The sequence below is a fragment of the Spermophilus citellus genome, assembly GCF_964194105.1.
Source record: "Spermophilus citellus genome assembly, chromosome: 8".
In the NCBI taxonomy this organism is placed as follows: Eukaryota; Metazoa; Chordata; class Mammalia; order Rodentia; family Sciuridae; genus Spermophilus; species Spermophilus citellus.
In genome coordinates this window covers 47,766,088-47,783,856 of record NC_138189.1, presented here as the reverse complement: position 1 = coordinate 47,783,856, position 17,769 = coordinate 47,766,088, and the positions used below count along the sequence as shown (strand labels likewise).

General features: G+C 32.7%; 1 protein-coding gene across 1 annotated transcript in view; it reads right to left on the bottom strand.

The window, feature by feature from the left end:
• Window positions 1-17,769, bottom strand: part of ADGRL3 (adhesion G protein-coupled receptor L3) — a 788,620-nt gene that overhangs the window by 610,177 nt on the left and 160,674 nt on the right. The window contains exon 3 of the mRNA XM_081302961.1: window positions 9,098-9,162. The gene's annotated coding sequence lies outside the window, so the exon portion shown is untranslated. The remainder of the gene's footprint in view (window positions 1-9,097; window positions 9,163-17,769) is intronic.

The following is a 17,769-nucleotide window of genomic DNA, read 5'->3' as shown; positions in this document are numbered from 1 at the left end:
TATTGTTGTCAGAACATTGAAGGCAGCAGTAGGCCAAATCAAGAAATTCAATTTCTTTATTTCTTTCTTTTAAGCAATTAAAGTCTCTTTCACTAACACATTAGGAATCAAGAAAATGCATATTTTTGATATTGAAAAAATAAGAAAGGTGAAAAAATATTTAAGTAATAATCTATAATGTTCAAAAGAAGAAAAAGACTGGGCTTTCTCCTGGGACAAATAAATTCTACAGGTATATATATTCAAGGTTTATGTGAAGGAGTAGTAAAAGGAGTCCACCACTTGAACTTCCATCAGTGCTAAGAGCACTGGTGTTTGCAAATAGCCCATGGAATACTATAGCCAACTGTCTGGCCATCCATTTCAGGTATTTTATATTTAATCTGGCCATTTTATCCTATCTATAATACATCTCTCATACTTCTAAGATATCTTCTCATTAATACCACAATCATATTTGTCTAATTAGGTACCTTCCTTTTTTTAATATTTTGTTTTAGTTGGACACAATGCCTTTATTTTATTTTTATGTGGTGCTGAGGATTGAACCCAGGGCCTCATATGTGCTAAGTGAACGCTGTACCACTGAGCCACAACTCCAGCCCCAGGTACTTTCTTTAATATAAAAAAGTGTCCTCTTAATATGTCCCTAAGGTCCTCTTAAGTTTCTAGACCCAATACTCTATCATTCAGGAAAATACTATTCCCTCCCAAACTGATCAGTCATTATTCTATATTGAATAATGAATGGTTTGCTCTTTCCGTGACCATTTTCTCAGAATGTCTATTCTCTTTATCTGATAGTAAAATCCTTTTCACATGAAAACAATCCCTGAGGCTTTTCAGGAAGAATTACCCACTTTTCCTCAAGCTTCTATTAAGTAGCTAACAAATTATAATACAACAAGTTGTACATGTTTCTGTACATCCAGATAGTCTTTCAGTTTCCTCCAAATCAAGATAGTTACTCCAGAATACAGTGGATATATTATGCATATCAGACAATAATATAATATGAACCAAATAATTACCATATATGAAAATTAATGTTTTATTCTTTACTTTGAAGACATAAGATTTCTTACTATCTTAATGAAGCAGTAGTTTTTCTGTATTATTCGAGTATAATCAAATGATATTTTTAATCAGTCTCTATCTCTTGTAAGTATATAAAGTTCATATAAAAATGTATTTTCATTCTAAAAAAAAGAGTTTATTATGAAGTCTATGTTTCATAATTAAAGGGAGGCACTAATTAAAGAAGTAATATTCAAAATTCTGGAAAAATGTTTAAATTACAATTTTCAATAAAAGCCTAATATAATAAATAATGAAAATAGGAGTTTTCATTTTCTCATGCATTTAATCTAATTTACATCTATAATTTTTCTTAATACTAAACTTCAAAAAACATTAATGATTTCATAATGTTCAAGTTTTCTCAAATATTTTGAAATTCTATTTGAGCACCAAACTGTTTTTAAAAATTATTAGTATTTTTAAAAATCATATAACATGTATGTATGTTTTACTTCTAACAGAACACACACACACACACACATACATGCAAACTTTTTCCTCTCAGTGACACAAGATCATCACAAAATTGCACCATCATATTTTTTTAGAGTAAGAAGGTCCTTTATGGATAATCTAATGCTGCCCTCACTAATTGGACAAATGAGAATACTACAATCCAGAGAGATTATGTAACGTGCCCTGGGTCTCACAGCAAGTTAATAGGAAGACCAGGCCTAGAGTGAAGACAGCATGATCTCCACTTCTTCCTAACAGGACCCATATTTGTAAATTGCAGATGTCTCAGACTCTTGGATACACAAAGAAACTTTACTGTGACATTCAATGGACAGAACATGATAATATTTACTAATATTTTTATAACTTAGTGTTTATTTGTTCCCTGTTCTTAATATCCAATGTAAAATATCTTTAATTTTTGGTATTTTTCTTTCCCAAATTAATGATTTAGATATGTGTTGTCTTGTTTTCGTTTTTTTGTCTGTCTTTTGAGACGGTTCTGGCTAAATTACCAAGGCTGGCCTCAAACTTGGTATTCTCCTGCATCAACCTCCAGAATCAGAATCGCTTGGGGTTACAGATGTGTACCAACAAGCATGGCAATTTATGGAGTTTTCTATGACTAAATTTGTCAGAACATACAGTAAATTTTTTTCTCAATGAGGGTGATTATATTTTAAAATCACTTGAAATGAGCATTAGTTTAGTCATGAGCATTAGTTTAAATAAAACATGCAATGTGGCATCCAGCACAAAACAATAGTGAAGGTACCATTCCTGTGGCTAATTTACTACAGGAAATAAGATACTTACAAAAGGAAAAAGAAAAAAAAATGCTGTGGAAGAAAAAAATCATGAAAGTAGCACTTTTCCAGTAGATGATGTAATTTTTCTACCTAGATTCAGAAACCAATAAAAGCAAATCTTGCCATAGTCAGTATACTATTAAAAATGAACAAAACCTAGCCTTTGAACAAGATGAATTTTTCTTCACAGCACCAAATTTTATAATAACAATGGAACTATAAGTAGAAACAAAACAGAAACAAAAATATATCATAGCAACAAAACAGGTAAATAATAAAAAAGTCAATGTGTACACTTCCCACAGGCTCCAGCAATGTCACTCTCAGGTATTGACCCTAGAAAGATGAGAACTTAGGCACATGCAGGCTCCTGCATACAAACCCACACTACAAGTGAATATTTTCTTTTGAATCTCCCCCCACACACACACACAGGAATGGTTTGTTAGCAACTTTATTTTATATTACTAAAAATTAGACCAAAAAAAAAAACTAAATGTTCTTCAATAGGTGGCTTCATAAATTAGCTATGATACATTCATTAACAGTGGCATACTACTCAGCAATAAAGAAGGGAGGAGTTACTGAGACATTCAACAAGGGAAACTTTTAAAGATATCACGCTGAGTAAAGGCTGTCTGTCTCAAAATGCTACAACTCTATGATGTTTTTATATGAGACTGAAAAATTTAAAGCACAGGAATAGAGAATAGTTCTGCCGCTGTCATAAGATAGAAATAGGCACAGGGAGTCATAGCAAAGGAGCAGCAAGAAGGAATTTTTAGGTGATAAAATTGATAACCTAACTGGTGAAATAAGATAAAAATAACAGATTTCATAGACTTATAAAGGAAAGAAAACATACAAAAATTATAAGTATAGTTATGGATAGAAAAATAGTTGTAGTTTCTCGGGCATATACATTTGTCAAAATTCATCAAAAACTTACAATGCATTATTTTAGCAGTATGTGCTTAATAAAATTTAAATGTATTGATGCAAAAATCTTGAACAAACTTCCCTCCTAAAAGTAAACAAAAAAGTTAGCCAATGATGCACTATTTCTAGCTATGACACAAAGGATCAACCTATAAATATTTGTAGCTTGCAACAGACCTAATTCTATTTAGATACCACCCCCCATTCAGGCAGAAACAGGGAGTTTTCAGAATCATCATATAGTTTTCTTCTATCCCATGGCTTACAGGCAACATTGGACAGTTTTTAAAAGTTTTATAAAGAAGGTCTAACCCAGAACAGGAATCAGAATATGAGGTTTTGACAAGACTTTTGCTAGTTCAGGTTTACCCACAAAACCCATAAATAATGGAAAATGCACATCATAATGAGTATGGAGTATGTACTGATTTTATAGTATGTACTAATCTTATAACATGAAAATCTAATATAAGCATTTATTTTAAAATGAGTAAGTACAGTCATTTTCTATCTAGTTTTAGCAGAAAAGTTAACTGAAAAAAAGCAGTACATGCCAAAAATACAAATGCCAGCACACTCAGTAATTGGTTCTGACTTCATTGACCTTTGTTTAAAAAAAAATAAAAACTTCCATTGGAAATGGATTTTATTTTTGTTTTTGTGAATGAAAAGTATTTTTGTTGTTTTGTTTTTACTCTATTTCCTCCTCACAGCTTCATGGCCTGTTCATGGTATCAGTAGCAGCTAACAATTTTTGCACTACTCAACTGACTGGCAGCTATCATTCGAATGTCAGACTTATCTTTATGCAGATTTCCAAAGGTTACCATTTATGCATGCAAATTCTGAAGGGCACTAACTATACAGCTGACAGATTGTGACAGCCACTATATCTCCAAGAATGGAATAAGCAGGAATGACTGTCTGAATAATTAATGTGCTTTTACTCTGCCCATGGCCAGTTTTTACATCCTGCACTTTATGACTGTGGTTTTGAAATTAATTAGAAAATGTAATTCCATACCAAATCAAAACTTTAAGTAAAAATTCTACAAACAAAAGTGTAAAACAGTAAGACAACTCATGACCTCTGTTTAATGTCTTATATTTTAGAGGTCACTCCTATCAAGATGAAAATTAATACCTAGTTCTGGACATTATTTCTATAAAACAACATTATTTCTGTAAAACGATATTATTTCTGTAAAACATTACATCATTACTTCTGTAAAGTAAAATACACACACACACACACACACACACACACACAAATTTAAAGAAAAATAGAACTCATCCAGGATATTCAGCTCAAGTAAATACACTATCTTCAACACGGTTTTCAGTTTCAAACCTGAGATTCATCCCTGATTTCAACTTCTCTTTCAGCACTCAGTGTAATCAGCCAATAAGATCTATAAATTTTGCTTTGTAAATATTATCAAATATGCTGCTATCCCTTAATCCCTACTGTTATTTACTTAAAGTGGATCATCATCATATCAACTGAGTTACTGCAGACATCTTCCAGATAATCAAAATACCTGTAGTCATATAGTCACCCACACAACTTCCAGAATTGCCTAATACAGAAATTCATGCGGAAGGCCGGTGGTACACTTATAGACACATAAAAAGAGAAACTAAAAGCATGCTATAAAGATAAGATACTTAGAATGTGTGAACTAATGAAAAGAGGCATTAAATCAAACTTTGTGTAATATTATGGCGATACATATTCTGGAGAAGAATAAAGCAGATGGGGGCAGAGCATACTCTCAGTTTCAATATTAAATAGCATGTGTTGGGAAGGCTGTCGTGAGGGGTATGTTTGCAGTTTAGGAAGTAAGCCACATGAATAACTGGGAAACTAATTGGAAGAGAAACCAAGAAGGCTAGAGATCTTAGATGGAGCAGCCTGGTGTACTCTTCACCGGCAAAGAAGCCAGGGCAGATAGAGCTCAGAGGAGGCTGAAGATGGAAGGCTTACAGTGAAAACAGTCAGGTGGGTGTATAGTAACCAGACAGGAGGGACCTCTGATGTGGATCAGGGTAGTAACCTAGGGGGTACTCAGGAGAAGTCAGAAGATGCTGATAAATATACAACATGTCAGAAAGGGAATGTAAGAATTACTTCAAGGATTTGTGCCTAGAACTCTGGTGAGAATGGTGTTACTAAATAGGCTTTTTTTTTGTGGGGGGGGGAGTTTGATTTGAGGTTTCGTTAAATATATTTAAAGAGATCATTTACTGGGCTGGGGGTGTAGCTCAGTGGTAGAACCTAGGATGTCTGAGTCCCTAGCTTCAAGTCCCAGCACCTCAAAAAAAAAAAAAAAAGGTGGGTCATTTACAATGGAAAATACCCCTTCTACAGCACATCATTATTGAAGTTCAAAACAAAATGGCACTTTATTTTATAGACATTTACATTGTGCGTAAGGTATGTCTACCTCTACTGTATGGCAGTTTATTTTATGCACTCCATGTTACACACAAGGAAAGTGAAGCCCAGAGAAAGTACAACAAATTCATATATTGAGTCTATCTTCAAAGTGTGAGCTTCCTCTTTCTCCAACCTCACTTCGTATTTTATTATTAAAGTAGAATCTAGAGTTTCTCAGTGTTGAGGGTACAGGAAAAGGTAGACTAGTGAGAGAAATGAAGGAATTTCTAGGGTGATTAATATGTTCTATACCTTGATTTTGGTGACATGTAACTTTATCTGCTTGTTAAAGCAGAATGATACATTTTAAAGAATGAGCTCATTCTATTGGAAATACACACCAATAAACCGGACTTTAAATAATACAATCTAGCAAATACTATTAATTAGTACAAGCTGGAAATACGCCACACACACACACACACACACACACACACACACAAAATATGCCTACACATACATCCCAAATGAAGAGTACTACATAAGAGTTCTACATTTTCTCATAGTTCATGTATTAGTCTAATACTTGTTTTTTTTTCCCTGATTAAAGCAATACTTTCTGCATCATCTTCCAATAGTATTTTATGATGAAGTAATATATTTTATTTGTTGCCATACAATTTTTCATGTGTAATTACAGCCAGTTTTCCACAGTGGGAAGAGAGAGGGTTTCCCCCAGTGAATTTGTTCCTTCCCTACAGGAAATCTCAAACAATACTTCAATAAATTTTTCATGAAGTTTAGTAAAAAGTTGTAAATTACTAGATAAAGCATGACTTTAAATACTGATAAAAAAAGAGATTTTAATTTTATATTCCAGGTATAAAGTTATTATAAATTCTGATATTCACATTGCTGTGTACTATCATTACCATGTACACTCCAAAACCAAATATTCTTAGGATATAAGAGATAAATACCAAAAAGAAGTGTAAAAAATACTTCCAATGTCCCTTAACTGAAGAATGAATGAATAAAATGTGTTATATAAAGGAATATTATTCTCCCATGAAAAGAAAGATAGTCATGAGCATCCTACAATAGGGTTAAACTTGAAAATATGCTAAGTGAAAGGACAGATATGAAAGCTCTCACATATGATTTCATTTATAAGGCAATTCCACAAAGAGAGAAACCATGTTACTGGTTGCCAAGAGAGGAACTGAGGGATGAATGTGTATAAACTGTCAAAAGATACAAGGTTTCCTTTTAGAATGCTTAAAATGGTATGTAATGTGATAGCTGACTGACTTACGAATATAACAAATACTAATATATTTTAAAAGGGTGAATTTATTATATATGAATAATATCTTAACTAAAGAATAAGAAAACATACACTGCCAACCATTCAACATTGTAAAATCCCTGATTCCTTCAAATACTTCAGATTTGGAGGCTGTCATAGTCATTACAGTAAATATTGTCTTAATTCCTTCTTATATTTTTTAATGAAAATAAATATGAGGAAAATTCTGAAATATGATTTCCATTATTGTTCTGAAACATTATTTCCATTATTCTTGAGTATGCTAGAGACAGTCAAGTTAAAAAAAGTCATTTTTTTATGGCAGACATGGTATCCATGAGCTGTTCTAAATCTTCTCCCAGTTCATCTTGCTACATTTTCTCACCACATCGGTACTCTTTCAGTAACACTGAAAATAGTTGTCCTCAATCTTCGAGCTGGGAATGCCTCCCCTTCACTCCAGTGAACTTCACAGCTTCTATGATGGTTTCAAGATCCACCAAGAAAACTGAACTGCTTCCACCTTTCTCTTCTAAGAGTTTGTCAATAACTCATTGAAAATATGTACAAGAGTATCTAGAGCTTCATCTTTACCTTTAGCTTTTAATGTCTCCAGAGGAAGTGCATTTAAGTCTTGTTTGGATTAATTTTTATTTATTTATCTATTTATTTATTTAGCAAAAAGGAATGGTTGAATGGACCTGTTTTTTTGGTTAACTGAATTAATTTATTTCACGGACATTAAGTACCAAATAAACCATTTCATTTTCAGTTTAGAAGAACAATGTCTGCAAAATTTAGATACAAATGTAATAAGCCAATAAATACAAATGAAAGATTCAATCATATCTATTCTAAAAAATGAAAATAATACATGGGAAATTAATGCAGTGATGGAGAAATCAAGGCAAAAATATTTAAAGGATGAAATATCAGTCCAAAAATTTCACCACCTACAAAGGCAAGTGCACTGTTTTCATAGTGCTAACTCACTCAACACTTTTAAGGCTACGAGAAAATAGAGAATCTATGAAAACAGATTGATAGTAGTTTTAATATATACCAATTATATCAGTAATCCAAAATTGAATGAACAGAAATTACTGTAATATTAACAATGAAAAAGTTGATATTTCTAACTTTCAGATATATATTAATAATAACTCATATTTTAGACATTTACAAAGTTCTTTACAGAATTTAATTTCAGTAACGTCAAGTACAAAGGAAATTCCAATATGAATGTTGATTGCTTAATCTAAAGGTTCTTTCTGCCTTCTATGATTTGCTGGGAAAAATATAAATATATGCGCTGACCTAAGGTTATACTCTAAAATTGTTCAGGTTGTACTCTATAAATGTTTGTTTGTTTGTTTGCTTGGTTTGATTTGGTTTGGTTTGGTTTGGTTTTGATACAAGGAAATGAACCCAAAGCACTTTACCATCAAGCTACATTCCCAGCCCTTTTTTTAATTTTTATTTTGAGATGGGCTCTCACCAAGTTGCTGAAGCTCACCTGGAACTTGTGATTCTCCTGCCTGAGCTTCTCAAGTCACTAGGATTACCTTAAATAAATTTGTGATAAACATAATCATCACTTTTGAGAATAACTTGCTTTATATTAAACATCTTGCTGTTATCAAATGAATATATTTTATCTCCTAATACTCATTCACAATTAAATGAAAATGAGAGCAAATCAAATGAATTAAAAATGACATTCATATGTCGTCCATGTACCAACTGAAAAACAAATCAGCATCTTTATTTCTCATTAGTTAAATAAGTAACACATCATACACACCTTTTCAACAGAGCTAATAAATCTATTCATTTTTTTAGCCCATTTGTTTTTCAGATAGCTAAAGCATATTTCCACAAAATAAAGTATGCTTAACTCTATTAGTTGTAATTTTTTCAGAAAATATCTATTTATTTTCCTAGTCTATATTAATAAATGTCAATTTATTTCCCCAAAATACATAAAATTCCATTTTAACATGTGCTGCATTTTTGATATGACAAAAACTCATAAAAGCATTATGCTAACTTGAATATAAATACAGTAAACATAGTTTTTAAATTACTAATAAATATGACTGAAAACAATAATCTATCAATTACCTTAGTTTGTTCTTCAATTACTAAAAATCCATGTTTTTTCCTCCAACTTAACAAATTAAACATTCCTGTAAAAAAAGAAAGAAAAGATTTAATTAAACACGAAGAAAAAAATATTTTATTTTTTGGTTATATAGAACTGTTTGAGTAATTCCTGCTACTTGACAAGTCTATTTTTTATTCACAATGCTTAGTGTGTCATAGCAACAGACTATGATAAAAAGAGGCAATTCAGGATACATCTGAAACATGTTCACTGGACATGTGAATGAATCTGGTAGGTACAACATTTAAATATTTTCCTAATTAAAAGAAAATACAAGTTTTAAAACAAATTCTAAGATTTCCAAGAACTAGCCTAGTTTCTTAACAAGAAGCACTAAAATGTTGATATATATCTTATCACTTGTACCTTTAGAAAACTGCTGTGAAAAATAATTGAGAAACACCTTAATATATTTTAGTACATAATCGTATGTGCCCCCAAACATGAATGCAATATTCTCCGTACACTTAAATATTCATACAGACTATGATTATAAAAATCAAGATAGATTCAAAGTTTTTTAAAAAAATTAGAAAAATACACAAAACGAATTTACTTCAATTTTTGATATATAGGATTTTATTTGTCTTCATTTTCTTTAAGATATCATGATTTTTTCCATTTATTGTTATTAAATTAAAATTTAATATGCCAGATTCTTTTCCAAAAAAAAAAGAGTATTTTCCTGCAAAGCATCTTCCTTACATTTTAATGTTCACTAGTAATAAGACAATGGTCATACTAAATTTTAAAATTTATAGTAAATCTATTTAAGAGCTTTAAACAGTCATCCATTTCATTATTTATTCTGATATTTAAATGTATTACAGTATTTTCATAGTAGCACTTTGCTCTTAGTAGAAATTCAAGGAGCTACACATATGTCAAAACAGTGACAAAAGCCATCATCTATTCAAGCATTGTGTCACCAAATGGATAAGAAATTAGAGATAGAGCAAAAAGTCAATAGGATAAAATTAAAATTGAGTTCTTAGTAAAATCACTTTATTTGAAATTAGGAATACTATAACCTAATATGAAAACAAATTTGTTGAAATTATTTGCTAATGAAAGTATTTTATTTTGTTTGCAGATTTAAAAATATTAAACAATGGAACCCACTGTATTTTTTCTAGTGAGTATCTACTCATATTTGGCCAATTAGTAAGGTTTTATACCAAAACTGTAACCAAAACCCACAGTGAATGGCATATTTGGTCACGTGGACAGGCAACTAAAAGCAATTTTCAAACCAACTGCTTGGATTTAATTTTTAACACCCACTCTCTCAAAAAATGAAGAATGTTTTTTCAAGAACTACTGACTATCTACATGGGTTACACATACACCCCCTTAGTTTTTGAAGAATGGTCATATCCCATTTTGAAAATGTTTTACATATCCTGAACAAGAATGGGTACTAACAGCACAGGCTTACCTACAAATATCATCAATCTTTAGGGCTTTTTCCTCCCATGCAGGAAATACTTTCTGACATCCAAGCAGGACCAATACTTCCCAAGTGCTCTTTGACACACCACACCCACCTCACCACAGGTAGATCTATGCATGTCTTCTAATGCTCCCATACCTCTTTGTTTTGTTCTTTATTTTGCTGAACTGTACACTGTTTTAAGAACTGCTAAAGAATAGGAACTCTGCCTTCTTCTGTATCACCTCTCCCGACAGGCACATAATAAGGGCCTCCAAAATGCTTACTAGGTAAACAAAATAGTTGCATTTTTTATAAATATTTTTTTAAAAAATGTTTCTTGGAAACTGTAATACAGTAATACAAAATCAAAACTGTAGCATTATATGTGTCTTTAGTTTTCACAGCTATCTCTATAGGTTTCTTTCTTTTTCTTTTTATACATAAGAACAGAGACTCTTTAATTTACAATATGGTTTTCAACATTGCATGACTTCACTCCATTATAGCCACTTTGGGCACTTAAGAGTGGGCATAGAGCTCAGACCAAGGACAAGCTTACATAGAGCCACTTAGCCCCCTGATGAGACTGGCAAGTATGAGGCCCAGCAGAGGAAAGGAAAGCTGAAGGGAATGGAAAAAAAAAATACTAAGAAAAGATAATAGCATCTTAACAGATGATACTGTTCTATCAGTATAAAGTAATAGGGCTAAATTTTGCCTACACTTCATAACTTGAACTAAAAGAGATTTTTTAAAACTAAGTATTATAAATGTTTGATTTGCATTTCTCTAAATGCTAGAGATGTTGAACATTTTTTCATATATTTCTTGATTGATTATATATTATCTTCTGAGAAGTGTCTGTTCATTTCCTATATTGATTGGGTATTTGGATGTTTTTGGTGTTAAGATTTTTGAGTTCTTTATATATCCTGGAGATTAGTGTTCTACCTGATGTGCGTGTGGTAAAAATTTGCTCCTATTCTGTGGGCTCTCTCTTTACTTCACTGATCATTTCTTTTGCTGAGAAGAAGCTTTTCAGTTTGCATCCATCCCATTTATTGACTCATGATTTTATTACTTGGGCTATAGGAGTCTTGTTAAGGAAGTTGTGGCCTAATCCAACATGATAAGAAACTAAGATTTCATCTCAATCCAGTCAGAATGGCAGCTATTAAGAATACAAATAACAATAAGTGTTGGCGAGAATGTGGAGAGAAACGCACACTCATACATTGCTGGTGGGACTGCAAATTGGTGCAAACAATCTGGAAAGTTGTATGGAGATACCTTGGAAAAGCTGGAATGGGACCATCATTTGACCCAGCTATCTCACACCTCAGTTTATACCCAAAGGACTTAAAAACAGCATACTATAGTAATGCAGTCACATCAATGTTTATAGCAGCTCAATTCACAATAGCTAAACTGTGGAACCAACCAAGATGCCCTTCAATAGATGAATGGATAAAGAAACTGTGATATATTTACAAAATGGAATATTACTCAGCATTAAAAGAGAATAAAATCATGGCATTTGCAGGTAAATGGATGGAGTTGGAGAATATCATGCTCAGTGAAGTAACCAATCCCAAAAACACAAAGGCCAAATGTTTGCTCTGATATGTGGATGCTCATCCATAATGAGTGTCTGGGGAGGTAGTATGAGCGGAATGGAGGAACTTTAGATAGGGCAAAGGAGAGGAAGGGGAAGGGAAGGGGTATCAGGGTAGGAAAGATGGTGGAAAGAGATGGACATCATTACCCTAAGTATATGTATTAAGACATGAATGGTGTGACTCTACTTTGTGTACAACAAGAAACATGAAAAATTGTGATCTATATGTCTACTATGAATTGAAATGCATTCTGCTGTCATGTATATCAAATTAAAATAAATATTTTTTTTAAAAAAGCAATAACAAAAAATAAATAAATGAATAAATAAATAAATATGTTTGAGCATGTGACTAGAGGGAAAGCAAGGAGGACCTAAAAATTTGGTGTGTTTTAGTTAATGTATTCAAAAATCTATATATTCTTTAATTTATATTTATACATAGTTCAAAAGTAACATAAAAGCAATGTACTAGAAATTATTGCTATTCACTAGAGGGCTTGTGAAATGGGTCTAAGTACTAGATTGCTTTAATTAAAATTTAAAAGTTAGATTATCCTATGCTTTGCATCAAACTTTATAAAGCAATCACACATTAAAAGAAATCAAAAGTGGAAAATAAAATAAGGTTCAATTCACCAATTTAAATAAGAAATGATAAGCATGAATGTCCAAGGAAAATTTTATAATCCTGTGGTAGCAAATTCTAAAAGTAGAAAAATCTTACTAAGAAAATATTTAATCTGCCAGGCACTACTCTAAGTGGTATGGATTTAAGAGTAAAGAAATAAAAACAGCACTCACAGAACTTGCAAATACATTTCCACTGGAGAGCATACAGAGGGAGAAAGGGAAATGAGAGAGACAATATGCATCTGAATACACATATAAACATTTTGCATATTTTGAATTATATGCAATATGTGATGTAGATATACTTTTCATTTATGTACTAAATTCTTAACATGCAGCACATATTGTTTTAAATTATTTATTTTTGTTTTCACTTTACATTTTAAAAAAAAAATCTTCTGAGGTTTGTATGGATATTATTATCATCTGTACATGTAAATATACTAAGGCACTGAGTGGCCAAGGCAGATTTGACTGTAAGAAGTTCAAAATCAGTGTTTATACTCACAAGCCTCTCCAATAGTATACTGATTTTTACTACTCATGGTTTCAGGGGATATATATAATCTAATAGAAAATTAGCTTCCTTAAATCAATGTTTTAGAAAACATTCACCTCAGAATTTTATAATGTTAATCACTGTTAGAGGATACCATCACCTTCTGATACTTAAATAAGGTTTCAGGAAAACCCAATAAAAATTAGTCTGGAAATAAGAAAATAAAATTCATTTTTCTCTAATTTCAAGTGGTATTAAATGCAGAAGTATGTAGCACTGAAAGCAGAGAATGTCTGCTTCTGCAGGCAGGTTGGATCTGTTTATACTGCAAGCCTCTGCCGCCAAGAAATGTGCTGCAGCTCTTAATGGTTGGCTGTGCCCTCCAGTGTTGCAGCAGACAGCAGACACTCACCACCAATTTCTTCTTTCTGAGCACTTGTCTCATGAATTTGAAGAATGAAATCCACAGACAAAGAAGAGTGGGTGCAATAGAGTAGGATTTATTCATGTGGGAAGAAAAGGGAGCTCTCACAAAACAAGAGGGGACTCCATAGGGGTTGCCACTTGAGTGTGTTAGTCTAGGGGTCCATATAGCACTTGGGTCAATTCTACTGGTCCAAATTTATGTTTATCTGGATCTGGAAAAATAATAATGCTATTAGTCCAAAATTATGCTAATGGATGTTTGGAAAAGTATTAAGGCTATTGGGCAACCCTTCAGTTGGAACTTGCCTTTATGTCTGCCCCACTTCTATTTCCTCCCAAGGGCCTGCAATCCCAGCATCCCAGGAGGTTAAAGTCAGCAGATAGTGGATGTTTGGGGGTTCAGGCTGTGCTGCTAATGTGAAGCATGCTTTCACACCAGGCAGTGTGGGCCCACTGCAGAGTAACAGATAAGCCTCCCTAGTTTGCCTAGGCATTGGCTTTCTGGGCCTGAGGCCTGTTAATAGTCGGGTGAGCTCCACTGGGCCATGGTCTGTGCTCAAAGAACACACTCCAGCCCAGCCAGGCCACCAATCCACCGCTCCATTGCTGCTACTCAACTGGGACTAGTAGGCTGGCTATGTGCTCAGCACCCTGGGAGTCATGTCAGAATCACCTACTGAATTTTCAATAAAGGTTCATGAAGCAATGAAGAAGAGACATAAACAAAGATTTTTTTTAAAAAAAAGATCATTCTATTGTCAGTTAAAAGAGAGATAGGGCCTTGTGCATGCTAAGCACATGCTGTACCACTGAGCTACATTCCCACCCACGACAGTGCCACAATTGAGCTTTAAAAAAAAAAATGGCAATACTTTTTGTCCATAAGAGTTAGTCTTTAAATCACTTTCAAAAAACTAGGCAAATAGTTAAATATTAGGTGCTATAATTTTATTCTATGTAAGAAGAAATATATATTCTTCATATGTATCATTTCACATTGTTTGTAGGTTATATAGGAAAATGTGAGACAATAATCTCATAATAGACATATTAACTGCATTTATCACATTCCATCTTTAGGTAGGCCTTCAAATAGTATGTCTATTAGACTCAGTGTTCAAATCTTTATTCCAACTCCCCCTTCAGTTTTCAATCTACCAATCTGCAGATTATCTTCAAATACTTTCTACTTTTATTCCTTATTGTTAACCATTATCACATGACACCAAATTATTTTCTCTGTAGTGATCAGATTTTTCTCTATTTCCATTATCATAATCCTCACTACTATGTGAAGTGTGCACAGAAAATATTTTAATAGAATATAAAACTGTAATTAATAAAGATTATCATGGTTACTAAATAATACTGTTAAGGCAAGAATTCAAGATAATTTATGCTTAATTCAACTACTAGCCACTATACAGTGTCACCACTAATCTCCACACATCAAAGCACTTTAGAAATCCTAGAGCATCATTCTAAGCCCTCTCAAATCTACTCTGAAAACAATTACCAGAATTATCTACAAACTAATGATGGTTTATTTCATGATGGCTTTCCTCTCAGTAACCTATAAAAGCACCATATTGCTTTCCATAGAAATATGTAAAAACCTTCTAAAGGATGAATACATTCTTTTATATTAGAAACTCCTTTTGTACAGCACTCTACCAAATAGAATTTATACATCATGTAGCTTGGGTTCTGATCAGCTCCTCAGGCAAGACTCTTCTGTACAGAGTAGTTGTGAATGAAATCCCCTGTGCCAAGAATGCTTGGTGCACTCTATACACTCATTCCAATCTTTGCTACTATGCTAAGTCTCGTCCCCACAAGCCTTAATTAAGTAGCTTTCCACAAACTGATCTTAAAACTTTTGGTGTATTTTTAAATGGATAGGACAAAGTTTAGTACTAAATGCACCCATATTTTCCACATGAGCTAGCTCATAGAGCCCAAGAAACAATAATCCATTGTATGAAGGAAAGTACAAAGGAGTGGAACTTTGAAAATAGTTGAGTAGCTTAGAAATCTTTTCCCCAATAGCAATGAAAAAAAAATGGACCACGTTGCCAAAAATATCTCTTTCAGAGCAATGCAAATTAACCACTCATATAACAAATTAGGAACTATTTATTAAAAAAAAAAGAAACTACTGAATTTTTGGCAAGAAAAATGGGTTTTTATAGCTTTATGCTTGAAATTTTCTCCATCAATCCTTCATGCCCATTTAAGAATCAGTGTCAGAACATAAAACAAATCTCGATAAATTTAAAATGACTGAAATCATAGAAAGCATACTGTGTAACCAAAACATAATTAAGTGGAAATTTAACATCTTCCCCTAATTGGAAACTTCTAAGTATTTGGGAAAGCCTGTATATTTGAAAATATTTGGAAATAATGAGGAATTAGAAAGTATTTCAAACTGAATAAAAACAAAAGCATAACATATCAAAATTGCTATGATTCAGTGAAAGGTGTATTTTTAGGCAAATTTATAACTATAAAAACCTACAATAGAAAAAAAGAATGATTTCAAATCAGTACCCAGAGCTTCTTGCCTTAAGCAAATAGAAGAGAAAAATAGAGAGTTAAGAGAGAGAGGGGTGGGGGGTGGAGGAAACACTAAAGGAAAAAAAGATATCAAGTTTATCAGAAGAAAAATGTTTAAAAAATTACTAATTATTCAAAAATCCCATTAATTGTTTTTAAAATCTCACCAATGATTAATGTTTAAAAATGCCTTATTTATTGTAATGTGACAATTCGATAAAATTATTTAGAAACTTATTCCACACTAGAAAAAAAAACACCATTATTAATTTTCTTTAATAGCCCAAACAATTTTTATAGGATATATTTAAAATGCACAGACAACTCATAGATTATTATTAGAGAAAAAGGACATCAAATGCAAAATATAGAAATGATCTTCAAAGTTTAATCAATTTATTCCCTAACATTTTAATTGTACATGGCTACAAGTCTTACATTTTACTTAAAAATAGATCAAAACAAGTTATAATTAATACAAGAAAGGGAATACGTTTATTGTGGTAATAGTTTGCCATGTATATACATTGCTAGGATAGCATCAGATAGGATAGAGAAGGCAAGGGGAAGGGAAGGAAGAACGTATCTCAGGTGTGTGCTACACACTCAGCCATTGCAGTAATAGCTAGGAAAAGGGTAGTGCAGACAGACACACTTCCTTCTCCCATAGAGAATAGATTCTATTAAAATCAAAAGGACTAGCCTTTTACTTTATTTCCTTTAGCTTGCAACCAATTACACTGAGAATTTTTCTGCACTCATAAAAATGACTAATGAATCAGAAGTCTCCAAATACACATAAACTGCTCCACTTACGATGGGGCTGGGTACCAGTAAATCCACCATAAATTTAAAATATGATGTTGAAAATGCACTTATTATACCTAATCTATAATAACACAGTCCCCTGTAGACTATCAGTTGATTACTCAGGATCTCATGGCTGTGGCCCACTGCAGCTATCCATGTATTCTCATAACACTAGCCTGAAAAAAGATCGAAATTCAAACTTAAAGTAGTTTTTACTGAATGTTTATTGTTTTTGCACCACTGTCATGTCAAAAAATCTAAATTGAACCATTATAAGTTAGAGAATGCTGTGTAAGAGAGCAAAACTAATTCTGCCAGGTACCTGGCTCTGGCTTTGTACCTTCATGGGTCTATTTTGGTTATATTCTTGCAGCCATGAAGAAGATACTAAAAAGCAAGCCCCCCCAAGCCCTCACAGCCTCAAGCACCTCCTTCTTTGAGTTTGGCAAAGGACTGATTCACAGATGCTTTCACTTCAATTGTCCTTTGGTATAATAAGGGAGAAAACCTGCTGTGAATATTACAGCCTCAGAAGGAGTTCAAGCATTCTATTCCACACAGGAGCTGAGATGCTTCCTGTAAGGCAAGAAAAGATGGTAAAATATGCAGCAAAAGTAATGATGAAGGTGAAAACAAACACCTAGAAAAG